At 47.9% G+C, this 27,636-nt stretch overlaps 1 long non-coding RNA gene across 3 annotated transcripts; it reads right to left on the reverse strand.

Annotated features, from left to right (window-relative positions):
- Window positions 1–313: 313 nt before the first annotated feature.
- On the reverse strand, window positions 314–27,057 carry LOC117062206. Of its 3 annotated transcripts, none has more exons than XR_004428253.1 (5): window positions 26,944–27,057; window positions 17,469–17,750; window positions 14,421–14,701; window positions 14,064–14,300; window positions 314–514 (listed from the first exon to the last, which is right to left on the reverse strand). It is a non-coding gene; the product is annotated as an uncharacterized LOC117062206 (long non-coding RNA). The 3 variants fall into 3 exon arrangements; XR_004428254.1 differs by lacking the exon at window positions 314–514 and adding an exon at window positions 10,968–11,467; XR_004428252.1 differs by lacking the exon at window positions 314–514 and having other exon boundaries at window positions 13,718–14,300.
- Window positions 27,058–27,636: the final 579 nt, after the last annotated feature.

Genomic DNA, 27,636 nt, shown 5'->3' on the forward strand with positions numbered 1-27,636 from the left:
TGTTTCCAGTTTTGGGCAACTAGGAATAAAGTTGCTGTAAACATTCATGTACAGGTCTTTGTGGGGAGTTCTATATTCACTTCTCTTTGATTCATATTCAGGAGTGGGTTTGCTAGGTCATAGGATAGACATACGTTAAAACTTTGTAAGATACTGCAAAACTGTTCTCCATTTTGAATACCATTTGTATTCAAAATCAACACTTTTAGCCTAGAGCATATAACTGGCCTTCCTGAAATCCATGGATATCTATCTGTGCAATGGTTTTAGAGATGTTTTATTGACTCCCACATGTAATTAAGTTACTTGGCTTTTAGGCAAAAGATGATACCATGCCTGTGGATGAGATGACGTGAATTTTGAACTCTGGGTTTTGTAGAAGAGTTTGCATTGTCTTCCTCCTGATAGAGCCGCCACCACGCATGTGAGTCAGGTCTCCTGCATGTCCTGTGAATCAGTTTTGCGTATGTGCCTCTAATGGCAGTTTCGAGTTCATCCTGTGTTGAGATGATGCCTGAAGGCGAGAGGAAAAAGTATCTGTGGTTGTCAAATCGGGTGGAAAGTGATTAATCATGGAGACATTTACGGCATGCTGAACTGTTTCCTTTCTTGACCTTTATCCCACATGCATTAGGGGCAGGTGAGGTCAAGTTTAAATCCAGGATGACAAGTGTCTGAGGCTAAGAAAGGTTTCAGCTGAATACTTGGCTTAGAGTCAATGGCTCTGTGTCTCACACCTGGTGAAAACTGACTCTCAATTTAAAGAAACAGCATGAGAGTGAACACTTGCTGACTTGGCCTTGGGCTAGAGCTTCTTGCAAGGGTTTTAGAACTGACACACCCTTTGGATGTGTTGGGGCATCCTGGTTTTTGGCAGTCCCTGAGTTACAAATCCTGGAATACGTTTGCCTACAGTGTTTCTGTACCATTGGAAGTGCATTATGACTGCTTCTCTCAGAGTCCTTTAACCTCTTCCTCAAGAGTCAGCTTTGTCAACTTGATATATCTCATGGCAAGCATGGACTCATGCCTGTGTGTCCAAGGTGGCTATACCATTTGTATTTAAGGGCCTCTATTTTTTCATTTAGAGAAGTGACTAGACACTAGAAAATGTCACAGAATAAACGTGTGGACTACAGCTTGTTTTCTGAAAAGGTCTGGGGATCCCGTGTTAGTATTGGAAGACCCTTTGAGGCCTTGTCCCCTCCACTCCAGCCTGGGGACAGAGCAAGACTCCATCTTAAAAAAAAAAAAAATCCAGCTCTCAAAATCCCTACAAGAGAGCAGCCTGCAATATTACCTAATTTGTCTTTAATCTGGTACACCTAGGATAATCCCAGAGAACAGAATGGCTTACTGTACACACCCTGGATTACTCAGTAAAGAACATGATGGGAAACAGCAGTATTTTTCTCTTTTAAAATAAGTAAGTTTGGAGAGAGCTGGGAAACTGCGGGCTTTAGTTACAAAATGACTATAATTGTGAGAGATATATTTTCTTCCAATGTTGAAATGCATTGGACAGGATATATAACTTAGAAATAATTTACAGTTAGAGAAGGGCTCTTTCATCTGAGAGGGGGCGCGTCTCCTGGTTGGAAAGGATGGTCCCAGAGAATGAGGGATCAGGCCTCAGGTGAGCTTAGTCTTTTTCCCTTCCAACTTCAATGTGGCCAGAGTGGAAAGTCATCACGTACAAGGACAAAGTCCGTGTTTTTTTTTTCTCACGAGAAGCAGGCAAGTGCTGCTTGAGAAGGTGAAGGCTCACCCGTGGCAGGCTTGCTTCGAGCTGGCTGCAGACCAAAGGCCACACGGGGGCTTTGATCACTAAGGGTGGCACGATGGGTGGCCTTCTCCTTGCTCATGCAGCACTCATCAGCAAATTTCTACTGAATGCCCACTCTGTGCAGGATACTGTGCCAAGCACGAGGGATGCCAGGACCCGGAAGAAAGAGTCCTGTTAGAGAACCACAGCTGATAGCTGCCAGTCAGCAGTAAAGGTCCAAAGCTTGGCCTGGCCTAGGAGGAGGTACCACTGAGGGCTCTGTGGTGCAGGGTCTTGGATGGCGTAGTGGGAGTGTGTCAGCAGAGTGGAGGGGTTGGGAGAGTGGGCCCAGATATGCAGGGGAATGGGTGGGCCAGGAGCCTTGGGCCTGGCCTGGCTGAAGGCTGTCTCCTGATGAGGCACTGGCAAGTGGGCTTGGGAGACAGAGGGATGACCAAACACAGCCCTGCAGAGATCAGCCCAAAGTGCTTGGACCCAGGGCAGCTGGGATGGTTCTTGAGGTGAGTGCATGAAGCCTTCTTTCAGACATATGCGCTAGAGGGCTCCAGCCTCCCCGCAAGCCCTCTTCCTCTCTCTCTCCTCACTGTTGAGGCAAGTGCTGTGTCTGCCTTAGATTCCTTCTGCAGGTTTCTATCTGTCTGCCAGCAGATGCCTCTATGTCTGTCAACTCTCAGAGTGTCAGGCACATGCGCTAACCCCTGTGTGTGTGGGGTGTGTGTGTATGTGAACATGTCAGATACCCAAGGCAGGCTCTCCACTGTTCAGTGTGTCTTCAGCCCAGGACCTGAAAGTGCAAATAGTCACCGCCTACATCCGTCTTCTTCTGCTTCTCCCTTAGGCATCCCCAACTCGACATACACCAGCCTCAACTCTTTATCCACATCCCTTTCCAACATGCTCTTCCTCCAGCCTCTACTGACCCCATCGCAGGAATAAGCCATTCCATTCTCCCAGTTACTCAGGGCGACGGCCTCGATGTCTTTTTCCTCTCACACCTGACATCTGACCTGTGGCAATCCTGTTGACTCTCTCTTTGAAATTCATCCAGAATCCAGCCCCTTGTCCCCACTCCAGCACTCACAGTCACAGTGCACCTGGTCTGGACCCTGGCCAGTGCTGCCCAGTAGGACCCCCTGCTTCTCCCCTTGCTCCACACTGTGTATTCTCTGTAGCCTTTAAGAACAAGTCAGGCCATTTCACTATACTGCTCAAAACCATCAAATCGTTTCCCATTTCCTTCAGAATGCCATTCAAAGTCCTTTCCATCACAGCTCTGCGTGGCCTGTGGTGCCTCTGTATCCTCATCTCTGACTTAGTTTACTCCACCCCATTCTCCTCCTTCATCAGACTCCCGGGTGCTCCTTCACCAGCAGCATGCACCTGCCCCAGGACCTTGGCACCAGCTGCTTTCCCTACCCAGAACACTTTCCTTCCCACATCTTCATGGCCAGCTCTTTCCTTCCCTCCAAGTCCCTTATCAGAAAGGCTTTTTCAGTCACTTTGAATAAAACAGAAACCTACCTTTCCATCGTTCTTGACCCCTTAACTAAACCTGCTTGAGTTTTTGTTGTTGTTGTTGTTTGTTTGTTTTCTACTTATTAAAAACTTCTGTGGGATTCCCCTTGTTTTTATGGAAATATGTAAGTGTAAAGAACTTTGTCTTATTTTCTGATTATCCCCAGGTCCTAGAACAGTGCTGGTATTTGGAAGCTGTTCAGTAAGTATTTACTGAATAAATGAAATGCATTATGCTGTGATTCATTGTGTGTTTGGAGGTGTTTGGAGGGACTGGCATGGGAGGATTGGATTTTATGGTGGCAATAGTGACATGGCATGATAAAGGCATGGAGTAGAGTGGCGGCCACAGAAATGCAAAGGAAGGATGCCTGAGGGAGAGGCCTCTAGCTCGGTTGTTGCAGGACAGGGATGCTTGCCTGGCAAGGCTTTGGATGACTTATTATAAGAGCGGTCCTCCAGACTCAGGATCTGCTTTAACCATAGGTTTTCAGATTCCTCCTGGGGTCCAGTCAGCTCCCATGCCAGTCCCTTGTTCCATGATCCCAGGCCCTGCCCCAATTCCTTAACACTCATTCTAGAACCCTAACCCAAACGGCTAAACCTGAGGTTGCAGGCTGACCTTTAGAGAAAAAGTTGAACTTTCTCTTTAAAGCTAAGTGGGAAAAAAACAGTGATGGATAAAATGTAAAGATGTACAAAGGTACCAGTTTGTACCTGGGTGTTCGAATTTCTTTAAATTTTGCTCTCAGTGGTACATGGCCATTTGAAATGAGTAATTTAATATTCTGCTTAGTTTTAAATACGTAGATCATTTTCATGGCACTACATAGTAAATCTGTGCTTTGCTTGTCTGCATGTGTTTAGGTTCACATCAGTTTTGGTCATGAAGCTATAGCTCAGGCATTTATCATGGACTTCCTAGAAGCTGCCTTGCCAGCAAGGAGCCTAAGAGGTGTTCGGAAAAATTATCCAAAACTTGGAAATAAGGAAAGAGGATGACTCTATGTCCTTTAAAGTCCAGATCAGAGCATTGTCTATTAGATCCACTCAAGGATTATTTAAATCTCAAGGGGAATATAGCTTTGCTTCACATACTGTTTGCTAGTAATTGGCTGCGCTGCCTGTCAACTTGTGGGAGATAAACTGGATACAATTTTGTCCAGTACAGATGCAAATGATTTCCTTCCTTCCCTTCCCTTTCCCTCCCTTCCTTCCTCCCTCCCTCACCCTTCTCGCTCTCTTTTCTCTTTTTCTTTCTTTCTTTTCTTTCTTTCTTTCTTTCTTTCTTTCTTTCTTTCTTTCTTTCTTTCCTTCCTTCCTTCCTTCCTTCCTTCCTTCCTTCCTTCCTTCCTTCCTTTCTTTCTTCCTTTCTTTCCTTCCTTCCTCCCTCCCTTCCTCCCTCTTTCTTTCTTTCTTTCTCTTCCTTCCTTTCTTTTTCTTTCTTTCTTTCTTTCTTTCTTCCTTCCTTCCTTCTTTCTTTCCTTCCTTCTTCTCTCTCCTTCCTTCCTCCCTCCCTCTCTTTCTTTCTCTCCTCCTTTCTTTCTTTCTCTCTCCCTCTTCCTTTCTTTCTTTCTTCCTTTCTTGCTTTCTTGCTTTTCTCTCTCTCTATCTTTCTTTCTTTCTCTTTCCTTCCTTTCCTTTCCTCTCTCCTCTCCCCTCCCCTCCCCTCCTTCCTTCCTTCCTTCCTTCCTTCCTTCCTTCTTTCTTTCCTTCCTTCTTTCTCTCTCTTCCTTCCTTCCTCCCTCTCTTTATTTCTCTCCTTCCTTTCTTTTTCTCTCTCCCTCTTCCTTCCCTTCTTTCTTTCTTTCTTTCTCTCTCTCCCTCTTCCTTTCTTCCTTCCTTCCTTCCTTCCTTCCTTTTCTTTCTTCTTTCTTTCTTCTTCTTCTTTCTTTCTTTTCTTTCTTTCTTCCTTCCTTCCTTCTTTCCTTCCTTTCCTCTCTCCTCTCCCCTCCCCTCCCCTCCTTCCTTCCTCCCTCCCTTCCCTCCCTCCCTCCCTTCCTTCCTTCCTTCCTTCCTTTCTTCTCTCTCTTTCTTCCTTTCTTCTTTCTTTTCTGGGTCTCACTTTGTCACCCAGGCTGGAGTGCAGTGGTTTGATCTCAGCTCACTGCAACCTCTGCCTTCCGGATTCAAGTGATTCTCCTGCCTCAGCCTCCCAAGTGGCAGGGACCACTGGTGTGCACCACCACCCCTAGCTAAGTTTTGTGTTTTTAGTAGAGGTGGGGTTCTGTTATGTTGCCCAGGTTGGTCTTGAACTCCTGAGCTCAAGCAATCCACCCACCTCAGCCTCCCAAAGTGCTGGGATTATAGACATGAGCCACCACATCCAGCCAGCTCTTTTATGTTTAAATCGGCCAAGTGTGGTCGATTTCCTTCAGGTTCAAAAGATTACCCAAACATTACAGAGTATTGTGCCATAGAACATTAACCAGTTTCGAATGTAACTTAGCAAACTTTTTCTGGCATTCTTTCTGACATACGATACATCTGTATTCCTCAAATGCTTTGAGAATCAGCTTTTCCATCCTGTGGGTTCCCTCAGTAATGAGTTAAAGAATTGTGCTTGCTACATGTATGAGGGTATGAGACCCAAGTTCCTAATATTTTGAAAATGATGTTTTGACAGAGGAGATAAAAAGTCTCCTATGTTAGCTATATAAACCCAAACCTACAAAATGATGTCAAGTACCATAGAATGTATACAAAAGACATAACCTACTCCCCCCACCAATTTCTATTTTATTAGCATGCATTTCTCAGGAAAGACTATTCATTCTACCATTCTGCCAATTCAAGTTAGACCAGCCATTTCTCTCTGCTTATTCACTTCCTGTTTTCTCTTAATAAATTTATTTGAAGACAATTTATTAGAGAAAAGGTTGTCTTACAAATGCAAATTGTAAGTTGTCTTACTGATGTGATCCAGCAATACGTCCTGGCCGGCACCCTGCCAGGTCTGTAATTAAGACTGGGGTTTGCTCTGCAGGGACACGTTCTCCACCTTTGTCTGGGGACCTCTGTACTCAATCTTGCGGTTTGTCTTGGGGCTGAGGTGCTGATTGGGAATCAGGAGATATCAGTTCCGGTTTCAGCAAAGCTGCTGCGAGGTGCGAGGCAGAGGCCTGGTTTACCAGATATACCACATGCCCTTGACTTCCCTGTGGTAGGTGCCCCTAATTCTGCTCCAGCCCTTGCTTTGCGTGCAATTTACACTGAGGTTGCAAACAACTGCTTATTCCTGTGAGACTTAGTTTTTTCCTTAGGGCCAATCTGAAAAACTTACCTCCTTAATTATGTCCTACAGATTTGCAGACAAACAGGGGAAATAAATGGAAGAAATAAGGGAAAATGTTATCCAAAGTTGGAAATAAGAATAGAAGATGACTCTGTGTGCTTTCGATGTCATACCACAAGGAGCTGCTTTATGTAGCACCATTATTCTGGATGGAGAAATCTGGTGGCTTTGGTCATGGAGACTACATCACAACTAGGGTTGTCCTTTTATTTTTGAGATGGGTGTGATGGGGGAGGATGAGGGTACATCATTCTAGAAATGGCCTCATTTTGCATTTCCTCAGATCCAAAGTTGAAATAATTTTCTGTTCTAAGAACCTTTAAAAGTGGTTCATGGGCCGGGTGCGGTGGCTCACGCCTGTAATCCCAGTACTTTGAGAGGCCGAGGTGGGTGAATCATCTGAGGTCCAGAGATCGAGACCATGCTGGCCAATATGGTGAAACCCCATCTCTACAAAATATACAAAAAGATCATCTGGGCATGGTGGTGTGTGCCTGTAATCCCAGCTACTTGGGAGGCTGAGGCAGGAGAATCACTTCAACCCGGGAGGCAGAGGTTGCAGTGAGCCAAGATTGCACCACTACACTCCAGCCTGGTGACAGAAAGAGATTCCATCTCAAAAAAAAAGAAATGATTCATATCTTTCTAAAATCATTTATCGAACATTAAAAAACGTCGATAGGAAAAATTGAACCAAGAAGGTTTTGGGCTATACTCTAGGTCAGTGAGCTTTATGTTTCTGTGGCTCTGAAGCTACATGGGTGGACGATAGGAGAAGTCAGTGCTCTGAGTGAAGCTTGAAGAGGAGCTGACGGATTTTTCTGGTGGGGAAGGACTGTGGCTGCACTCAGAGAGAGCTGGGCCAGGCGGGGTGAGGCACAGTCACCCTGAGTTCACAGACCCACTCAGATCCTTGAATGAGTCTGTCCTGAAATAATGCGGAATCCTGGAACATGCTGCTTTGTGTAGACTCCTTTTTCCTTTTTAACTCGTAAAGGTGTTTGTCTCCTGGGTTTCATTTGAAATGCCTTTTTTTTCCCCAGATGCTTTCACTAGGAGCAATATCCAAAAAGTTATGTTTCTAACCTACCTTGTTGTTTGCCTTCTGGGCAAATGGGCTTGTTTACATTATTGACTCAGTTCAGTGGAAAGTATTACCCTGATTGGGATGGAGAGAGGGCTGCCGTTCTGAAACAAACTACGCAAGTTTACCTGTTCAGGTGGGACACGGCTTCTTGTGTTAGTCACAGATGAATTTTGCACATTTCTACATAGTGCAATAAATGCTGGTTTCTTTCCCCTTCCTCACTCCTTCGTGGGGCCTATATGTGTGTATCTCTTAACACACATACACACAGGCAGGCACACACACACATGCACACACAGAGAGGATACATTGCATATACAACTCAATGCCACAAAGAAGCCCTTTTAGCAGAAGAGCACACAGGAACTCCGCTGAAGTTTGACAGTGTGATTGTCTTGTGGCTACTCTACTCTGAGGCCACTGTTTGAGCACAGTGAGGGCCTCCCTCCTGCCCCCAGCCACACCAGAGAGTGGGCAGGGGGTCACAGGGAGCAAAAGAGGAGCTTTTTGCCATCACCATGAGAGGGTGACCACAGAAACATGGCTCGAAGGTGAGGGTGAGGTGGTGACTCGTGCCTGTGGATTCCGGAGGGGTTGGCATACATAGCCTATTGAGAAGTAGAGCATGGTCCCTGTGGACTCCGAGTGCGCACCATGGTTTGGAAGGTCCACTGAAGGCAGAGTGCTCAGCGACATTGCCAGCCAGCTGGATACGTGTAAACAGCATTGTGAATGGAGAACATTCTTTCACCTTACTCTAGCACATTCTTCTCTCCTACTTAGCTTCTTATCCTTCCTATCTACTCATCTATCTAGCAATCCCTAAAATTAAATCATTTATAAATGAGTCCGATGAGGGTCTTTTCTTGCAAACTGGATTTAAGGAGTAAGGCAGACCCCTGTGTTTGGATAGGGCTTTGCTTATTGTTATTCGGAAGGAATAACTTGTTTCCAGGTTGGTTGATGACTCCAGCTGAGGAGGAACGAGTGACAGATGAGTCCCAGGGAAGACCCCTAGGGGGAATGACTGGAGGTAGCTGTACCAGGGATGAAAAGAGGGAGGTGGTGATGAGGGGAACGCAGCCCCTCATGCAAAGAAGTGGGTGTTTGAAATCAGTGGGTGACTTTTTTTTTTTGGGGGCAATGTTGACTCCTTAGGTCATACACAGTGGCCTTAGAAAGCCAGCCCTGCCTCTCTTCCCTCAACTGATTGTGAATTTGTGTAAAGAGAACACAGTCTTCTTGAAAAGCATTTCCGAGGTAGCTCATTAAAAAGCTTCGTGCGGTCTTCCGAGCAGGGTGAGCTGCAAGGCCCCGGGCTTTCCATTCTGAAAGAGCTGTGGGTGTCGGGGTGGCTGCCAGTTGTGAGAGCTCTGTGGGTGGGGACTCTGTCCCTCAAAGCCATGCACTCAGGCTTGCCCATTCTAGTGTCTCTGTGGGAGACACAAAGCTGAGGTATCTCCAGGAATGGGGAGCTCCAGCTGGAAGGACATGGAATTTGTATGCAGCATCTGTCTTTAACTCAGCCCTGAAGGGAGTCAGACAGAATCTGGTGAGAAAGAGGCCACTGAGTGATCTGACGTCCCCTCATCTGGCCTGGATCATTTTTTAAGTGAAACTCAGCCCAGCCTCAGGTTCATCCCCCAGCATCCCAGTCACCTGCGAACTGTGATTCCCTCTCAGGGCTTCAGGTAAGTGATTCAGTGGAGGCAGCCAGCAATTAAAAGAAGCAATTAAAGATCTTTTATTAAAAGATCTTTATGACAGGCTGCGCAAGGTGGCTCACGCCTGTAATCCCAGACCTTTGGGAGGCTGAGGAGGGAGGATCACTTGGGCTCAGGAATTTGAGACCAGTATGAGCAACATAGTGAGCCCCTGTCTCTACAAAAAATGAAAAAAAAATTAGCCAGGTATGGCTAAAAAAAAATCTTTATGACAAATTGTTAAGTAAAGAATGTAAGTGATGGAATCATACATGTAGCAGATTTTTATCTGTATGTATGCAAATATATGAAGTTCTGTAAGTTTGCACACTAAACCATTGACACAGATGGAGAGTAAAGAACTTTAATGTTTTACTCTATAGGCTTTCCCCCTACAACATTTCAGATATTCTTTTTCAGGGGCTTGCTCTGTTGCCCAAGCTGGATTGCAGTGGTACCGTCGTAACTCACTGCAGGCTTCACCTCCCAGGCTCAAGCGATCCTCCCACCTCAGCCTCCCAACTAGCTGGGTCTATAGGTGGGCAGTCACCAGGTCTGGCTAATACTTTATTTTTTGTGGAGACAGGGTCTCACTATATTGTCCAGGCTGGTCTCAAACTCCTGGCCTCAAGCAATCCTCCCGTCTCAGTCTCCCAAAGTGCTGGGATTACAGGCGTGTGCCACTATGCCCAGCCAGCAGATACCCTTGAAAACGTGATTTATCATATAATACAAGCAATGTGTGCTCTCCTTGCTATTTGAAATGCCTCTGAAAATGAAAACCTAATTCTACACTAAAAAATTCTGTTGCGGCCGGGCGTGGTGGCTCACGCCTGTAATCCCAGCACTTTGGGAGGCTGAGGTGGGCGGATCACGAGGTCAGGAAATCGAGACCACCCTGGCTAACACGGTGAAACTCCATCTCTACTAAAAATACAAAAAGTTAGCCGGGTGTGGTGGTGGGCACCTGTAGTCCCAGCTACTCAGGAGGCTGAGGCAGAAGAATCACTTGAACCCAGGAGTCGGAGGTTGCAGTGAGCCGAGATCACACCGTTGCACTCCAGCCCAGGAGACAGTGCAAGACTCTGTCTCAAAAAAAATCACAAAAAACAAAACAAAACAAAAAAACAATAACAAAAATAACAGCAAACAACAATAACAAAAATAACAACAAAAAAACCCAATAAACACTAAAAAACCCAAAAAACAATAACAAACAACAATAACAAAAATAACAACAAAAAAAACACAAAAAACAACAAAAACAGAAACAAAAATTTCAATTGCATCTGACATGAAAAGGGCACATAGTCTTCAAATGTCAAGTTTTCTCTGTAGCCTCCCAGTCTTCCTTGGGCTGTAACTCCTTATTCCAACCATCTCTCTTTGCTAATTCCTTCAGTCATCATGGGCTTCATTATTGTCAATTCTTAAGCTTCAATTTTACAAACCCAGCCTTTACATTTTGGTGAAGCAATTTTGGGAAATTTCCCACAATTCAGGAGAAAGCATCTGGAACAATTCAAACTCGAAGAACAAAGAACACCAGAGGAGTCTCATAATGTTTTTGATTTTTTCTTATTTCTTTTCTTTGTCATGATAAGCTTTTTTTTTTGTTTGTCTTCAACTATGCATTGCCTTATTCTTATATACTTGGATTACAAAAATATCAAGTTACTAGATTTGTATAAGACTGTCCTGACTGCAGAGATTCTCTTGAAGTAGTTTCACTACTTAACCATTCTCTGTTGATAAACTCATCACAACCAAGTTCTTCTATCAGAGGACTAGTAGCTTCAGATGCAGTCAGAGCTGTAGTCAGTGTTAAAATATCAGAATCCATCCTCCGAGGATTTCTGTGTTGTTCGGCATCAAACGCCGCTTCCCTTGCTCTGCAGGCCTCCGCTAATCGCCTGCGGCCTTCTGCAAGTTCCTGCATTCTGCTCGGGGCAATTGGGTAATTAATTCCTAAGACGATGACAAGTGGGTGTTGGAGGCAGAGATTCGGCAACACGGCCAGGCCTGGTCAGTTCAGGGGCCCAGACTTGGGCGTGGCCTCTGCACCCTCCTCCTTGGCTGCTCTGAAAACAATCGGATGGCCCTGTCATTGTCATCGGGCCTTCCCTGGCCTCCTCACGCTGTACCACCTGGGCTCCCACCTTCCTTGGCCTCACTCTACCTGCCTGCCCATTGTTAGACCACGGGGTCAGCTGAGCCTCTCCTAGGAAAACTGGAATAACAACAGCACAGCTGAGTGCGCACACGCCCTCACATATCCTGCAGACTGTGGTCCCTATGTAGACATGTTCCCATGAGTAAGGGCTTATCTATTATTTGAATACTTAATAAATTTATAAAAAGAACACAATAGTGCAAGAAGAAAGAGAGAGTGTGTAGCAGGCCCCAGATGCCTGAGTTCCCTTGGGCAGAACCTCTTCCCGGCCTGGTCTCTGGCATCTGGGAAGGCCACTCTGCCTTAACTCCTGCTGGAGACACTTGGCTCACAGCTGCTGACAATCTGATGCTCAGTTTTTGCTGTGGTTGTGGCAGATGTCCTGGATCTCACTGAGGAGTCAGAGGAGGGTTGTTCCCTAAGGCATCGCTCCTTCTCTTCCCAACTCATCCACCAAAGCAGGGGTGGCCGCTCGGAGAACACAATGAAAGCATTGGATCTGCTACCAAGGCCCACGCAGATACTGCACACCTTGCATGACATCCTAGGGCCAGGGGGTCTGGATTGGGAGCTTGTGCCATAGGGAGGTGCTTGCTCTTTTAGCCATGAGTTCTATTCCCTGCCCTCCTTCATCTGAGGACATGCAACCATGAGCTGCCAGCAGCCAGCGAATGCAGGACTAATGTTCAGGGGGAAGGCAAGATGGTCCTGGGGCTTGAAGGTGTCGGTGGCTGCTATGGTAGGATTCTAGGAGACCGCTCAGTCATGGGGGAGCCAAGAGCATAGCTGGGGGCTCTGCATGTCCAGGCATTTGCTAAATACACTAGTCACTGTTGTGAAATCTCCCATACCTGAAGGGGCAACCAGTCGGCTTACACTGGGCAAATCACAGCTAGGAGCAGACTAGAGATAATGTCTGCCCTGTCCTCACCACCCTTTCCCCTCTCTTTCTCCATTTTCTCTCTCTCCTGCCTAACTGCGGTTGCATCGCAGGAGTTATAGCTACTGTTTGTTTTGCACTTAACAAAGTCTGTGAGGGTCTCTGTTGACATTTTGGCAAGAGGGGTCTGGAATGCACCTTGTGCGGTCCACCTCCATCCTCAGCCACGTCACTGACATTTTGGAGTGAAGAAGCCCTTTGGTGAGATGCCAGTCCAACTTGGATTTTGCACAGTGTTGAGCCTGGGCACCGGGCCCATTCCTGTATTCACTGTACATTAGGATGTGGCTGTCGGCTGAGACGTTTTAGGAGAGTGGGGGTGATCCTGAGTGGAGTTGGCCTGCCTGGGCTCAAATTCCAGCCCTGCCATTGACCTGCCGGGTGACCACGGGCAGGTTTCTTTTCTTTTTTTCTTTTTTGAGGTGGAGTCTCGCTGTCTTCCCCAGGCTGGAGTGCAGTGGCTCGATCTTGGCTCACTGCAACCTCCACCTCCTGGGTTCACGCCATTCTCCTGCCTCAGCCGCCCGAGTAGCTGAGACTACAGGTGCCCGCCACCACGTCTGGCTAATTTTTGTATTTTTAGTAGAGACTGGTTTCACTGTGTTAGCCAGGATGGTCTCAATCTCCTGACATCGTGATCCGCCCGCCTCGGCCTCCCAAAGTGCTGGGATTACAGGCGTGAGCCACCGTGCCCAGCCTAACCATGGGCAGGTTTCTTAACCTTTTTGGCACACAGATTCCTCGGCCATCAGTGGGGATAACAGTGGGAACCATGTTATGAAGTCACTGAGAATGAAATGAGATCTTTCTTACAGAATTTTGTTTGCACTATTATGCCAGGCACATGAGAAGTACTTGGGAGTCATGACTTTCAATCGTGTTTGGCACCAGAGAGAGGGATTGTGGTTCTGAACCACTTCTCTGAGTAAAATAATCTCTCAGTGTCTCTCCTTCTTCCACATCACTGTGCACATAGTTTTTCTTTAAAACTTTGAATATAAAATTAGCCAGGCATGGTGGCATACACCTGTAGTCCTAGCTACGCAGGAGGCTGAGGCAGGAGAATCACTTGAACTTGGGAGGTGGAGGTTGAGTGAGCTGAGATCCGAGATGCACCATTGTACTCCAGCCTGGGTGACAGAGCAAGACCCTGTCTCAAAAAAAACAAAAACAAACAAACAAAAAAAACAACAAAAAAACCCCAAAAAACTTTGAGATGTGTTTTTTGCTATTAGGGACTTGAGTCCAATGGATCAGTAGCTGTCTTTGTGACACACAGTGATGGAGAGGAACCACGGTGGTTCATTCATTCATCCATGCATTCATTCAGCAATGACTTCTCTAACTGCACATTGCTGGCTGGGCCTTCACTTCCGCACAGAGTGTGCAGGGGAGCAGATATTTCAGAGTCCTGAGTGAAACAGGCCTGAGACTTGTGCTCCTTCTGGGGAGAAGTTTGCTTGCCCTTTTCAGCCCTTGCTTGGGGTGTGGTGAGTGGTTGCTGCCAGAGGGCCATGTTAGGACTCATTTAGGACTCATGTGGCCTGGATGGCTGCCCACTCACCTGGGGTATGAGCTTTTCCTTTTCCTGGAAAGTTCTTTTCAAGTGTGAGGAGTGGGATGAAGACTTTGTCCACATGTTTTCTCCCTGCCCTGACTCACTTGTGGTTTTCATTCCCAGAATCTCCTCTGCCGTGTTTTGGTTTTGAGGGAGTTGTGTGTGCACCTTGCTTCTCTCCACTGGCCTCGCCCCCTTCACCGCACCAGACCTTCCAACGAAACATTCTGCATGTGCAGTTTTCTAGCAGTTGAGAGAAGAAATGGTGAGGGACATGCTATTTTGCACCATTTTGTTCTTGAACATTTTTCGTTCAAGAAAAACAATAATGCCACACCCAAACTAGCGTTCCACTGCACTCACCTTTTAGAAACACGAGAGAACCTCTTGAGCTTAGCTGCTGTGGTCCCACCTCCAGCCTCTGCCCATGCAAGCTCTGCTCTCACCTGGCCCTCAGCCGGTTTTAACCTGCACTGTTGCATCCTCCCCAAGCCGCCAGGCCACAGGGCTTTTTTTCTTCCTGTGTGGCACTGGTCAGGGTGGGCTTTTCACCTTTTCCTTTTCATTCGCTTCTGGCATGTCACCCCAAATTGATGGTGAATCCCTGAGGACACGGATTAAGCCCTGACTTTTACAAAAGATTTCTGTAAAATCAAATCATAATCACTGTAAATTAAAATAATGCAAACAAAACAAAAAGTGCAAGGAAGAAAGTCAGTGTCAGTTACAATCCAGCCCCCCAGAGACACCCGCTGCCTATGCCGGCTGCAGTGTCCCTCTGGCTAGCTCTCTCTACACCTATGTCAGGTGCTGCTTACGGAGGTTGTAACAAGAATGGGATGGTAATAGGCGTTGCTGCTGTGGGACTGACCAGCACTACTCTACTTTGTTATTTATTTATTTATGAGATGGAGTCTTGCTCTGTCGCCCAGGCTGGAGTGCAGTGGTGCGATCTCAGTTCACTGCAACCTCCGCCTCCCGGGCTCAAGCGATTCTCCTGCCTCAGCCTCCCGAGTAGCTGGGATTACAGGCACATGCCACCACGCCCAGCTAATTTTTTGTATTTTTAGTAGAGACAGGGTTTCACCATGTTGGCTAGGCTGGTCTTGAACTCCTGACCTTGTGATTCGCCTGCCTTGGCCTCACAAAATGCTGGGATTACAGGCGTGAGCCACCGCGCCCGGCCTGCTTTGTCATTTTTTGCCCTTGCTTTGTCATCTCTTTCCCTTCCTAACCCAGGGGACCCATTTTTAGCATAATATTATGTAAGAAATGGGTCTAGCAAGTCTCGATTGATGGCCTTGACAGATTATTCAACACACATTTCTTAAGAGATGGAATGACACATGGGCAAGAACACAGCCCAGTAGCCAAACTGCCAGGTTTTGAGGCCTGCCTATATCTGGCTGACCCTGGACAAGTGACATAAATTCTCCATGCCTCAGTTTCCATATCTCTAAAATGGGGATTAGAATAGGATCTACCTCATATGTTTATACTAGCACTTGATTGTGTTCTAAACAGCACCTGCCCTGTGGCAAGTGTTTGGTGAGAGTTCTATTGACCATCTATTAATGTGCAAAGTCCTGGGAATATGGGGAGTGAAGGCTATAGCAGCTCTCACGAGTCATGCCATGAATGCAGTGAATGACACCATAAGGGCCGCTGGAGGGCAGTCAACTTGGGATCTCTACCCACGGCAGCATTGAGGAAGGGTGCTTAAGCCATCCTGGGAGGGGCAGGAGAGCATCCTCCTGCAAGGGTGCCCTGGCCTTCCTCACCTCCCTGCCCATGCAGAGAGTAACATTTGCATCACTCACACTAGGGGGTGCTGGTGGGACAAGGCTGCTCATGATGGAAGGGGACCTGCAGGGCTCTGCATGCTCTGAGCATCCTGGTCTCCCCTGAACAGCCTCCGTGGCAGGGGTGAAGGACTCTGATGGTGTTTGTCACACCTGAGCAGCTTGGGTGGTGAGACAGGGTTTCTTGGCCTTGTCTCTTCTCTTCTGTTGCTGTGTCCTTGATTTCAGTCCAGCAATCCTATGGGCCCTGTGTCCCCTCCTCCTGTGTTATTCACCTCAGTGGCTGGTGATCTCCAGCTTGAGGACCACTACAGAAGCAACAAGGAGCTTGGAAGTTTATTTCTATCCAACAAGAAAAGATCATGACTCTCTTTGTTTTCTGGTCTGGATGATAGAAATGAGAGATCAGGGAGAGGAGAGGCTACATAGACTTTAATTATTCTCAGGCAAATTTCTAAAAAACATTTACACTAACCAGCTGTCTTCTGAGGGTGCTAAACAAACCCCTCTCATCTGAGGCTTGCCCTTGGCCCTGGGCTGCAGCAGAAGGGAGTTTACTCACATCTCCAGTTGTGGGGCTGCCTGAGTCTTGCTGTGAGCCAGGGGTGTGATTGATCTAGGGTTTTGTGAGATGGGAGCGAGAAGAGATTCTGCAGGGATTTCCCAAGTCCACTGTTTTGGTTAGATTCTCTTGTTCTTTCAGTTCCCCAACAGACTGCACCATCACATAAATCAATGCTGAAGTGAGTTGTGGCATGAGTAGTTCCAAGCAATCCATGATCAATATGTACCTTTAGCACTGGGGCAACTGACTCAGTTTCCATTACAAAATTGACCTTCAATCCTGTTCAGTTTGGGGTGATATGGAAAGGCAGTCTAACTGAAGACAGCGTAGTTGGGGTATTGGTGTAACTGCCTCGTGGGCTCTCCTTGCCCCCTGCCCAGATACAGCCAATTTATCAAGACAAAGGAATTGCAATAGAGAAAGAGTTGAGTTCACACAGAGCCAGCTGAACAGGAGACCGGAGTTTTATTACTCAAGTCAGTCTCCCTGAAAATTTGGAGGCTAGAGTTTTTCAAGGATAGTTTGGTGGGCAGGGGCTAGAGGAATGGGTGCTGCTGATTGGTTGGGGATGCACTCATAGAGGTGTGGAAAATGGTTCTCATGCTGTGAATTCACTTCTGGGTGGGGGCTTCAGGAGTACTTGAGCCAAAAGTCATGGGTCTGGGTGGGCCCACTTGGTCATCAGAAATGCAAAAGCCTGAAAGGACATCCCAAAAGGCCGATCGTAGGCTCCCAAGAGTTATGTTATCTGTGGGACTTGGTAATCATTTATGCCTACATCTTAGCAGAATTCAGCCTCCTCTCATCCCCTAACTTTGTGGTCTCTCATCAGTTTTACAAAGGTGGTTTAGTTTTGGGGAAGGGCTATCATCATTGAAACTATAAACTAAATTTCTCCCAAAGTTAGCTTGCCCCAGGTCCAGGAATGACCAAGGAGAGTCTGGAGGTTAAAAGCAAGATGTGGGTGGTTAAATCAGATCACTTTCACGTCATAATTTTCTCACTGTTATAATTTTTGTAAAGGCAATTTCATTGGGAAGTTACCTGGAGGTGGCAGGACACCTGTGCACAGGGGAGTCTGCAGGGGAGTAGGCGTTGGTCTGGAACTGCTTCTGACCTTGCGTACACTGGTCACGTGACCTCAGGCAAATCCCTTGACCTCTTAACTTTTCTTTTTTCTTTTAAACTAAGAGCAGTAAATTGTGTTCCAGATGCTGGTGGGTGTCTCACCGAGAAGGTTCCATAGGCAAGTATGTCTGGAAAAAGCTGGTCTTCCACGTCCTCTCAATTACAACTTCATTAGCATATTAAAGGCTCTGCCAATACCTGCAGGAAGAAAACTGTTTGGTGTTCAGCAAACACTTTCCCCTTGTTTTCTGACCACAAAACCTCTCTCTGTGGTGATGGTGGTGATGGGGGGATACATTTTGGGAAATATTGGTCTAGGGGTTCTTTCTGCTCTCGAACCTTGTGATGCAAAAATTTTTGCCTGCAAAGTGCATGTTGTTGACCTTGACCTTAGCAGCCTCCGCTGAGGCTTGCTTTAGGAGGGACAGCCTCGGGCAGCAGAGTGATAGAGCTCAGCCCTACCACCAGCTTCCAAAGCATGGCATCCAAAAGAGCTTCAGTTCAAAACCAAACCTCACTGTAAACTTGCAACTGAAATTGTTGCAAGTTCCCTGTGGGTGAGGAACACAGGGCAGTGTGTCTGCATTCTCCCCTGTCATGGAACCCGCCATGTCCCAGCAGCCACCAGGGTCCTGGCCCTCCCCTTTCCCCTGGGCCACTGTCATTAGCCCAGCTGACTCCCAGCCCCCTCCCTTCCTCTGTGCCTCGTGCCCTGGTTCTGCTTTTAGAGGAGCCAGGCTTGGCTGAGCAGGTGGCCAGCATTGGGAGGGAGCAGAATGGCTCCTGTTATTCCCTCCCTTCCTCAGCTTGGAGCAGGAAGCATCCACCTCTTGCCTGTAAGAGTCACCAGTGACTGTATCTAGAGACTTATTACTTTCTGTGGCTTGAAAAAAGCTTTTTAAAACATGAAAATCACTTGCATTTACATAGCTTTTTCACTCTTTGAAGGCTTCACTCATTATCTGGTTTAGTTGTCTTCGAGCCCCATGTCTGGAAAGGCAGTGGGCAGAGACATATTTTATAGACCCCGCAGCCCACAGAGCAGAAGAGGCTGAGGGAGTCCTTCATGTTATCCCGGCAGTGGCAGGAGTTGTAAGCAGTCTCCCTCAGGACTCCCTGAGCTGTGATGGCCTGGCTCACTCTGTAGATGGAAGCTTCCAGGCCGGCTGGAATGCTGCCCCTTCCGGTGGATTTGGGTTGATTCCTGGGCTGACCACAGAAAGAAACGTCCCTTACTACCAGAAGCTCAGGAGTGAGGGGTGCAGAACACCCTTCCTGGGGGCTTCTGTAGCAGCAACAGGGGCTTTCTTGTACTGTTTTGTCAGGATATTTGGGGCATGCATGAGTCTAAGGCCAAATTCCTTGGCCTGCATTGGAGAAGAGATTTCCTTATCTAAACCTGTGAAGGGCAAGTGGAAGAAGCCAGGTGGGAGAGCTCTAGGGGCATGCACATGATTATGTAGAGTCAAAAGCACCCACGTAAGGGACATGTTGGCAGTGCTGCTGGGCTTCTTACTAGGGAGCACACTCTTTTTTTGTTTGTTTGTTTTTAATTTAATTTATTTATTTTTATGATACTTTAAATTCTAGGGTACATGTGCACAACATGCAGGTTTGCTACATATGTATACATGTATCCCCTGTTGGTGGGGAGCACACTCTTTGCTGCCTCCATCAGGGACATGCTGACCAGTCCCTGGCCTCCTCTCTGCCGCAGCCATGGGCTTCAGAAGCCTCAACTAAAGCCCCAGGGTGGCCAGAGATGTCCTGTGAGACAGCAGCTGTTGCTTTCCTCAAGCTCCACACTGGGTGGATGAACCGTCAGTAACTTTATGTATCCTGTGGCTTATACCTGACACTTTTTGTTTTCAATCTCTCCGTGTAAACAGAGTAATTATATAACCCTTTCCTGCAACCCATTACAGTGGTTAAAAAAAAAAATCTCAAAAGACGCTGTCCCAAGTCAGGTGTACTGAGACATTTTGTTTTGAGTTTCCAGAATTATTGCAATCCTTTGCTGTTCATCCTTGGCCCCTGCCCCATTTTGCTCTTGGGAACAGGAACCAGAGGCTGGCACTGGGCACCAGGCCCAACTCTGCAAGAGCAAAGCCAGACCAGGACAAGAGCTGTTGATTTTTACAGCCATGTTTAACTGAAATTCCACATAGAACATTTTCTAAAAATCCAAACTTTGAACCATTGACTATGGAACATTTTTTTCTTATAATTTTTGGTAGAAATTTCTTTTCAGTAGCTTTTTAAAATTATAAAGTCAATATGTAGAAAATAATAAAGGGGCAAAGAGAAGATAAAAATGAACCATAATCTCACCATCCAGAGATACCCACTTTTGATATTTTGTTGTATTTCTTCCCAGTTCTCTGTATAGATGTGTACATATATGTGTAATTTTATTGTTGTTTTGGAATTCGCTGTGTTTAAATTTTGTACTATAGCTTTCTACTTTGCATCATATAACTATGTTTCTGCATCATTAAATAGTCTTGAAAAACACCATCTTGAAGTTGCTACAGTAGATTCCATCTTAAAGCAGTGCCATAATTATTTAACTGTTCCCATATTGTGGGACAGATACACCGTTGCCATTTTTTTACAACTATATATAAAGCTTCAATGAACATCTTTGCAAAGAAGTCCAAGTTTCTGATTCCTTCCTCTCCATGGTTTGCCAGAAGGGTTATTGCCAGATGGAGGGATATAAACTCCTTTATTATAAAGGCCTCAAATCCAGATTGCCAAATTGTTTTCCAGAATAGTTCTTCCAAAGACAGATGCCCGAGGCTGCCAGCAACTGCCAGCAACCTCAGCTGGGAGCCGTGGAGGTGAGAGGAGGCCATTTATTCATTGCACATTCTTTCTGTGATTTCTGAGATGAAGAGAGAGGTTGAGATTTGACTCGTTGCTTACAGAGCCGTAGGCCAAAACGGAGGAAGGGAATGAATGAGTGCTGAGAATGCACCTGTGTCAGATCCAGTGGAAGCCATAATGACCCAATGCCTGTCACCCAAGCTGTGGTGAGCCGTAGCGTCCAGCAGGTGTGTGGACTCCTGAATTCGCGACGTTTCTTCTGACTTTTCTCTGTAACTAGTTAACAGCCGGCACGTTCCGGGCACGCTCGGGTCAGACTGGACTCTCTCTCTGAAGAACATCAAAATTGTCACTTTGCACATAATTCTAAGTACACAGATTCTGGGAAGGCAGTCCTTAAGGTGTCCCAAGAGGAAGTGTTGGCTTTCTGCAGTAATGTTTCTCTTTTGTTTGGGTTCAGAGGCTACTTTTCTTGCTAACTGCTGAGTTCAGAGCCTCCTGAGTGAAGTAGATTCTGAGTGCCAGAGAAGCAGAACATAATGATCCTCAAATTTAGGTTTTTTTTTTTTTTAAATAACCAGAAAAATGATTTGTAGAATGGTCTTAGCTAAAAACACGATGCCTGGAGCCAGTCATACACTCAGCCAATGTTTGTGATGCTTAAATGAAATGAAATGAAGTGACGAATGTCACCCCAGGAGGTGTCCAAAGAGCACCCTCCAGGGGTCAAAACCTCCACCAGGCATCCACTGTCACCTCTTCCCAAGACAGCTGAGGGGCCTGGGACCACCAGGACCAGGGCAGAAGGTCAAGCATTAGACCTTCCAGACGCCTTCTCCCCCAGGCTGGCATCTGCCCGGTGCCAGGTGCCAGTAGGAATGTGAGAAACAGTGTCCTGCTGCAGGTGTGTGATGACACCACAGAGCCATGGGCTGCCATGGCTGATGTCCATGGGGTTGAATCTGGGCTCCAGTGGCTCTGCAGACATTGCTTAATCTCATTCATCATCACATCCTTCATCTATAGAATGGGCTAACAGGCTGTCCCCCTTTTGAATGGTTGGGATCACTGATGGAAAAGTCGATATTGGAGTTGTACTGAAAAACTTAGAAGGGCTGGGCATGGTGGGTCACACCTGTAATACCAGCACTTTAGGAGGCTGAGGTGGGCGGATCACTTGAGGCCAGGAGTTCAAGACCAGCCTGGCCAATATGGCGAAACTCCATCTCTACTAAAAATACAAAAATTAGCTATGCATTGTGGCACACGCCTGTAATCCCAGCTGCTCAGGAGGCTGAGGCAGGAGAGTCGCTTGAACCCAGGAGGTTGAGGAAGTAGTGAGCCGAGACTGAGCCACTGCATTCCAACCTGGATGAGAGAGCAAGACTCGATCTCGAAAAAAAAAAGCTTGGGAGGTGCTAAATGAATGTTACCTTCCATGTGCCCCTTCCCACAGACTCAGCAATCCACGAGCAGAGGCAGCGACCCAGAATCACTAGGGGTGATTCTTTTTTTTTTTTTTGAGACGGAGTCTCGTTCTGTCGCCCAGGCTGGAGTGCAGTGGCCGGATCTCGGCTCACTGCACGCTCCGCCTCCCGGGTTTACGCCATTCTCCTGCCTCAGCCTCCTGGTTTTGTTTTTGTTTTGTTTTTTTGTTTTTTTTTTGAGATGGAGTCTCGCTCTGTCGCCCAGGCTGGAGCACAGTGGCGCGATCTCGGCTCACTGCAAGCTCTGCCTCCCGAGTTCACGCCATTCTCCTGCCTCAGCCTCCTGAGTAGCTGGGACTACAGGGGCCCACCACCACACCCGGCTAATTTTTTTTGTATTTTTAGTAGAGACGGGGTTTCACTGTGTTAGCCAGGATGGTCTCGATTTCCTGACCTCATGATCCGCCCGCCTCGGCCTCCCAAAGTGCTGGGATTACAGGCTTGAGCCACCGCGCCCAGGCTAGGGGTGATTCTCATAAGAGATTTTCAGTATACAGGGCGGATCCTGGGGGAGATACTTTCCCTGGAACCGAGGGAGGTCTTCTTGTGTCTTCAGGTGGTGTTTGTCCCAGGGGCAGGATGCACAGTGGCTCCTACACATGCGGTTTGGCAACCCTGTCCCTCCTCACCCTGGTGCCCTGGCAGTCGCTTCATATTTCTGTCCTTTGCATCTTCTCTGAATTCCTGAATTCCTAGCTGCTGCCTTGGCAGCATGGCCTGAACACTGTGCCCATTGGCGGGCATTTAGGGGGCAGAGGTGTTCCCTGAACTCATAGGGAGCCCAGTCAGGCTCAAGACACAGCACTTGCAGGTGGATGGAGGCTCAGGAGGCACAAAGGTATTGCGGGCAGATGAGGTGGGGCTGCCCCCCTCCTGCCCTTGCTGAGAAGGAGACTCTGGTGGGGCAGAGGGTCCCAGTCCCCAGCAGGGCAGCCTCGTGGGTACCGTTTGGGAACAGGCAACTCATAGCCTACTGCCGCCTGTGCATGGTTCAGCCTATAGGAGGCAGCCTTGGCTTGCAGCCCAGTCCCAGTTCCTTCCAGGTGTGACCACAAGACCTGAGTTATGTGACACAGAGCGTGACAACTTTCACGCGGGCCACCTCTTCCAGAATGGCTGTGGGGCCTGGCAGGTCCCTGTGCCCCTTGGACAGCTAGACTTGTGACAATAAGGGACAGCGACAGGGCCTGGTGTGTGGCCATCCCTCTGCCCATAGGAGGCTACCAGGTCTAGGCTGAGCTGGAGCCCCATAGCACTGGTTTCTAGAATAGTGCAGATGCTGGGCCTATCCTGGAGACTATACTTAAAATAAAAAAAGAACAAAAAATCTTTCTTAGGGTGTAACTCTTCACAGTTATTCCTAGTTCATAGGGGAGCAACCGTTTGCGATGCTTTCTGGAGGCTTCTTAAAGGAAACCTCTCACCCTCTCTCGGGTGTGGCACTTGGCTGCTGGGAACAGACAGTTTATCTTGCAGAGAAAACTGTTTTGCAAGAGGTTTCCCACCATTATGGTCTTAGGGAGGGTCCCTGCCAGCTTTTCTTAGTCACTTGGGCTTAGAGGGAAGGTGGTTTTCGTTTTTTTTTCTCTGTTCTTTTTTTTTCTTTTTTCTGAAGGCAAGAGCCATCTGGGGGCAGGGCACACATGGGTAATTACCCTGACTTAGGGAGACAAAAGCACTGCTGATCAGCAGTTCTCAGGGCCGCTGCAGGTGGCTGATGCTTTTGGTGGAATGTCACAAAGTACCCAAGCCGGGGGTGAGTCAGAAATCCTTAGGTCACTTGTGGTTTTCTTTCATGGTTTTGCTGTGACTATTAACTTGTTTTTACTTAACAAGAAAAACAGGTGTTTGGGTGTCTGTTTGAAACAGTGCTGCCCTGCTGTTAGCAACTCACTATAGTCATGAGGCTGTCCTGCCTTGGCGACACTGAATACCTACCTGGAATACGGAGTGAACCCTGGAGGAAGCTGGAAGCCAGTCCCCTGAGAGGGATGGAGCATCCCTGAGCGCAAATACACAACCTGGTTGTTGTGAATTTAAATCGAACGTGGAGTCAATCGACCAATTCATTAATCTGAATCGCTTACTTACTGCGCCAGCCCCCAGCACCCTCCCGGACACCTTTAGAGATGAACTTCCACCTTGGAAGGAGCGTGTGTGCTTGGACCTTGGCTTTGCTTTTATACGTGTAGCCAGGTGAGCCGGCAGCTCTCTCACCTGAGTTCTGTTGCTTTCTGGAGGGAAATAGAGGCAGTGCATTTGTCCACATGCTGCTGTGGATCTTCTTTCCACCTGGCCAGGCAACCAGATGCTGCAGCTTTTTAAGTCTCACTAACGTCAATGTGTGCACTGCCCGTTACCAGCACCAAGACACTGACAAGAACGCCTGCCTCCCCAGCTGCAGGTGCTGAAGGCTTCCCTCAAGTCCTCAGGCCTTAAAGGATGAGTTTCAGGCTTTTTGCAAAGAATATCAGAAATGAGAATCTGGCTCAAAGCAAGTCTGTGCAATTCTGCACAGGGATCAAAGGAAATGGAGACGTCGGTTTGAGTCCCGGGCCTTGGGCCTGGACATGGCTGGGACCTGCCAGAAAAACAGACCAGGAGCTCTTTTTTTTCTTTTTTGTTTTGAGACAGTTTCTTGCTCTGTCACCCAGGCTGGAGTGCAGCAGTACGAACGCACCAGCTCACCGCAGCCTTGACTTCCTGGGCTCGAGTGATTCCCCCACCCCAGCCTCCCAAGTAGCTGAGACTACAGGCATGTGCCGGCTAATTTTTCAATTTTTTTGTAGAGATGGGATCACACTATGTTGCCCAGGCTGATCTCTGACTCCTTGGCTCAAGTGATCCTCCTGCCTCGGCCTCCCAAAGTGCTGGGATTACAGGCATGAGCTACCACGTCCAGCCTGCTGTTTTTTTTTTTTTTTTTCTTTTAAAAAATTTTTAAAAAGAAAATTGGGTGGAGAAAAACAAAGTGTTAAAAAAAACCCAGGAGTTAAAAGTGACCCAAATGTCTTCCTTTTACCCCGTGCTTATTGTACTTGCAACACGACTTATGTCTGTGACCTGTAGACACAGGGCTCTGCAGGATTGGGGCTGTATTCTGCAGCTTGGAGCATAGGTGACTGGAATGCTGACTAGCGATTGCTCAGGGCATAGCCTTCCCCATCCCCTGCCACCAAACCAGACCCCAAGGTTGTGGGAATTCCTGGAAACCATGAGGTGCTTGAGCTCTGTCCTGTATGGCCGGGAGCTCCAAAGATTTGCTGCCTTGCTGTGCCACTGTGGCTGGCAGGGAAGCACCAGAGCAACCGGTGAGTCAGACACTCCAGGTTATTGCCGCTGAAGTCATTTCTGAGGGAGATGGCCAGCACCTCGCTGCAACCAATTGCTCTCCAGGAGGCACCAGTCACAAAGGTGGGAGAACGCAGTCGTTGCAGGTAGACTTTGCTCTGTATCTTGCTGTGTCCGCTGTACCATGGACATGCCCAGATCCCAGCAGACAGTTCATCTGTTGTATTAATCTGTTTTATTATTTTTGAAGAAGAGGCAGTCCAGGGTGGGAAGCCTGTCAGTGCATCACTCATCACTTCAGGAAACATTTTCGCCTCCTCTTCCTTATGGATATGAGATAGGGTGTTCGTGGGCCCTTGCCTGGGCCTCCCTGAGGTGTGGATTGCCTGTATGAAAGGAAGTTGAAACTGATGGCTTGTAGGTCCCCTCACAGTGGCTGACCCCTGAGCCATCTGGGCAAAGCCAGCTGTCATAAATGACCAAGCAAGTTGGCTTGTGGCTGAAGTGATGTCTTCACCAGCATGTCCTTGCCAGAAGGGTGAAACATCATCAGAGCAGGCCGCACGCCAGTCGCAAGCTGCCCTTGAGGCAAATGAGAGACTCCTTCCATCTCTGCAACTCCCACACTTGGGGAGTGCCTGTGCTTTGCAGAGGCCCGTGGTGAAGAGACAAGGGTGGCTTATTGCCTGGCTGGGGAAGCCCAGGGCTCAGGGCTCCTGGCACAGGGAAGGTGCTGGGAGCCCACAGGCTTCCAAGGGCCTGAGTGAGGATGGCTGGTGGATGTCTGCCCTGCTGGCCACGCTCATCACTCACCGAGGCAGAGTTGGCTCTGCTCAGCCTCTGAATGCCTAGGAGGCATTTGTTGTCTGTGCAGGGACAATGAGAATCCAGGATTAGAGGGGGACAAGGGTCCTAAAATCCACACAGGCCACTCCTAAGGTTTCTTGATTTGATTAGCATGAATTGAGTGCCTACTGTACACAGGGATCTGTGCCAGGTCCACAGGGATGTATCTGTGGCTGGTAGTGGATGAAATGAGGCATCGTGACAGGAGCTACTGTCAAGCTTCCTGGAGCCTGAAGGTTCTTAGGGAAGTGGAGATGGGGATGACAGGGGCATTCAGGAACTACCAACAGAAGAGAAGCATTTGCTCTTTTCTCTCTCTTTCTTTCTTCCTTTCCTTTCCTTTGTCTCTTTCTTTCTCTCTCTTTCCTTCCTTCCTTCCTCCTTCCTTCCTTCCTTCCTTCCTTCCTTCCTTCCTTCCTTCCTTCCTTCCTCCCTCCCTCCCTCCTCTCTCTCTCTCTCTCTCTCTCTCTCTCTTTCTTTCTTTCTTTCTTTCTTTCTTTCTTTCTTCTTTCTTTCTTCCTCTCTCTCTCTCTCTTTCTTTCTTTCTTTGTTTTCTTTCTTTCGAGACAGGGTCTCACTCTGTGGCCCAGGCTACAGTGCAGTGGTGTGATCATAGCTCACTGCAGCCTCGGTCTCCCAGGTTCAAGCAATCCTCCCACCTCAGCCTCCTGAGTAGCTGGGACTACAGATGCGCACCACCACACCCGGTGAGTTTTTGTATTTTTTGTAGAGACAGGGTCTTGCCATGTTGCCCAGGCTGGTCTCGAATTCCTGGGCTCAAGCGATTCGCTCACCTCAGCCTCCCAAAGTGTTGGATTACAGGTGTGAGCACTGCTCCCTGCCAGCTTTTATATGTTTAAAATCCAGTCCTTGGTGTTTGTTTATCCATCTGGCTGTGGCTCCAGGAAGACAATCGCCCCAGCATGTCTGCCACTTACCTGCCCACTCCGATCTTCCCATTTATCAGACTTGGGCCCAAAGTGTGGAGGGTTGGTGCCCAGAAGAGAGACCAGGAGGAGGGGAGAACTCACAGAGCAGTCTGGTGCCCCTCCTCCTCTGTTTACCGGCTTCCTTGGAAACCAGGACCATGCTTTACTGCCTGTGCTCCATTGTTCTCTCACTTCCTGGAGATGGACATTGAGTCCCTTTTTCTCTCTCCCGACATCGAATGACCTGACCTTTCCTTCCTTCACGGTCCGCACTTCACCAGAACATGATCTCGCTCTGTGCGACGATGCCTGTGGTCCGGGGAGGGGGAGCCCGGCACGGCCTGTCCTCCAAGTCTGCCTTCGGGAGAGAGCGAGAAGTCCGCGGGCTCAAGCTGACTGCCTCTCCCCGCAGCCACTGGGAGTCCCTCAGCCGTGGACACGTGGGAAGGGTCTTCATTCTTGGCGCCTCCCTTCCTTTGTGCTCATTCTCTGAGGAGAGAGGGAGCTGTGAAAACTGCTCTAACACAAGTGCCTGGGAGAGAAGGTGGACAGACCGCACCTTTCGCCTGGTGTGGGTGGGGAATTGTCTTTCCTTGCCCTCAGTTCATGTGGAGGGCATTTCCTCTCTCCTACCACGTAGGGGCAGTGTTGGGCTGAACAGTTTGTTTTTCTCCACGCGGTTTTCTGACTTGCCCCCAGGGA

The sequence above is a fragment of the Trachypithecus francoisi genome, unplaced genomic scaffold (assembly GCF_009764315.1).
Source record: "Trachypithecus francoisi isolate TF-2019V2 unplaced genomic scaffold, Tfra_2.0 Lachesis_group17, whole genome shotgun sequence".
Classification (NCBI taxonomy): Eukaryota; Metazoa; Chordata; class Mammalia; order Primates; family Cercopithecidae; genus Trachypithecus; species Trachypithecus francoisi.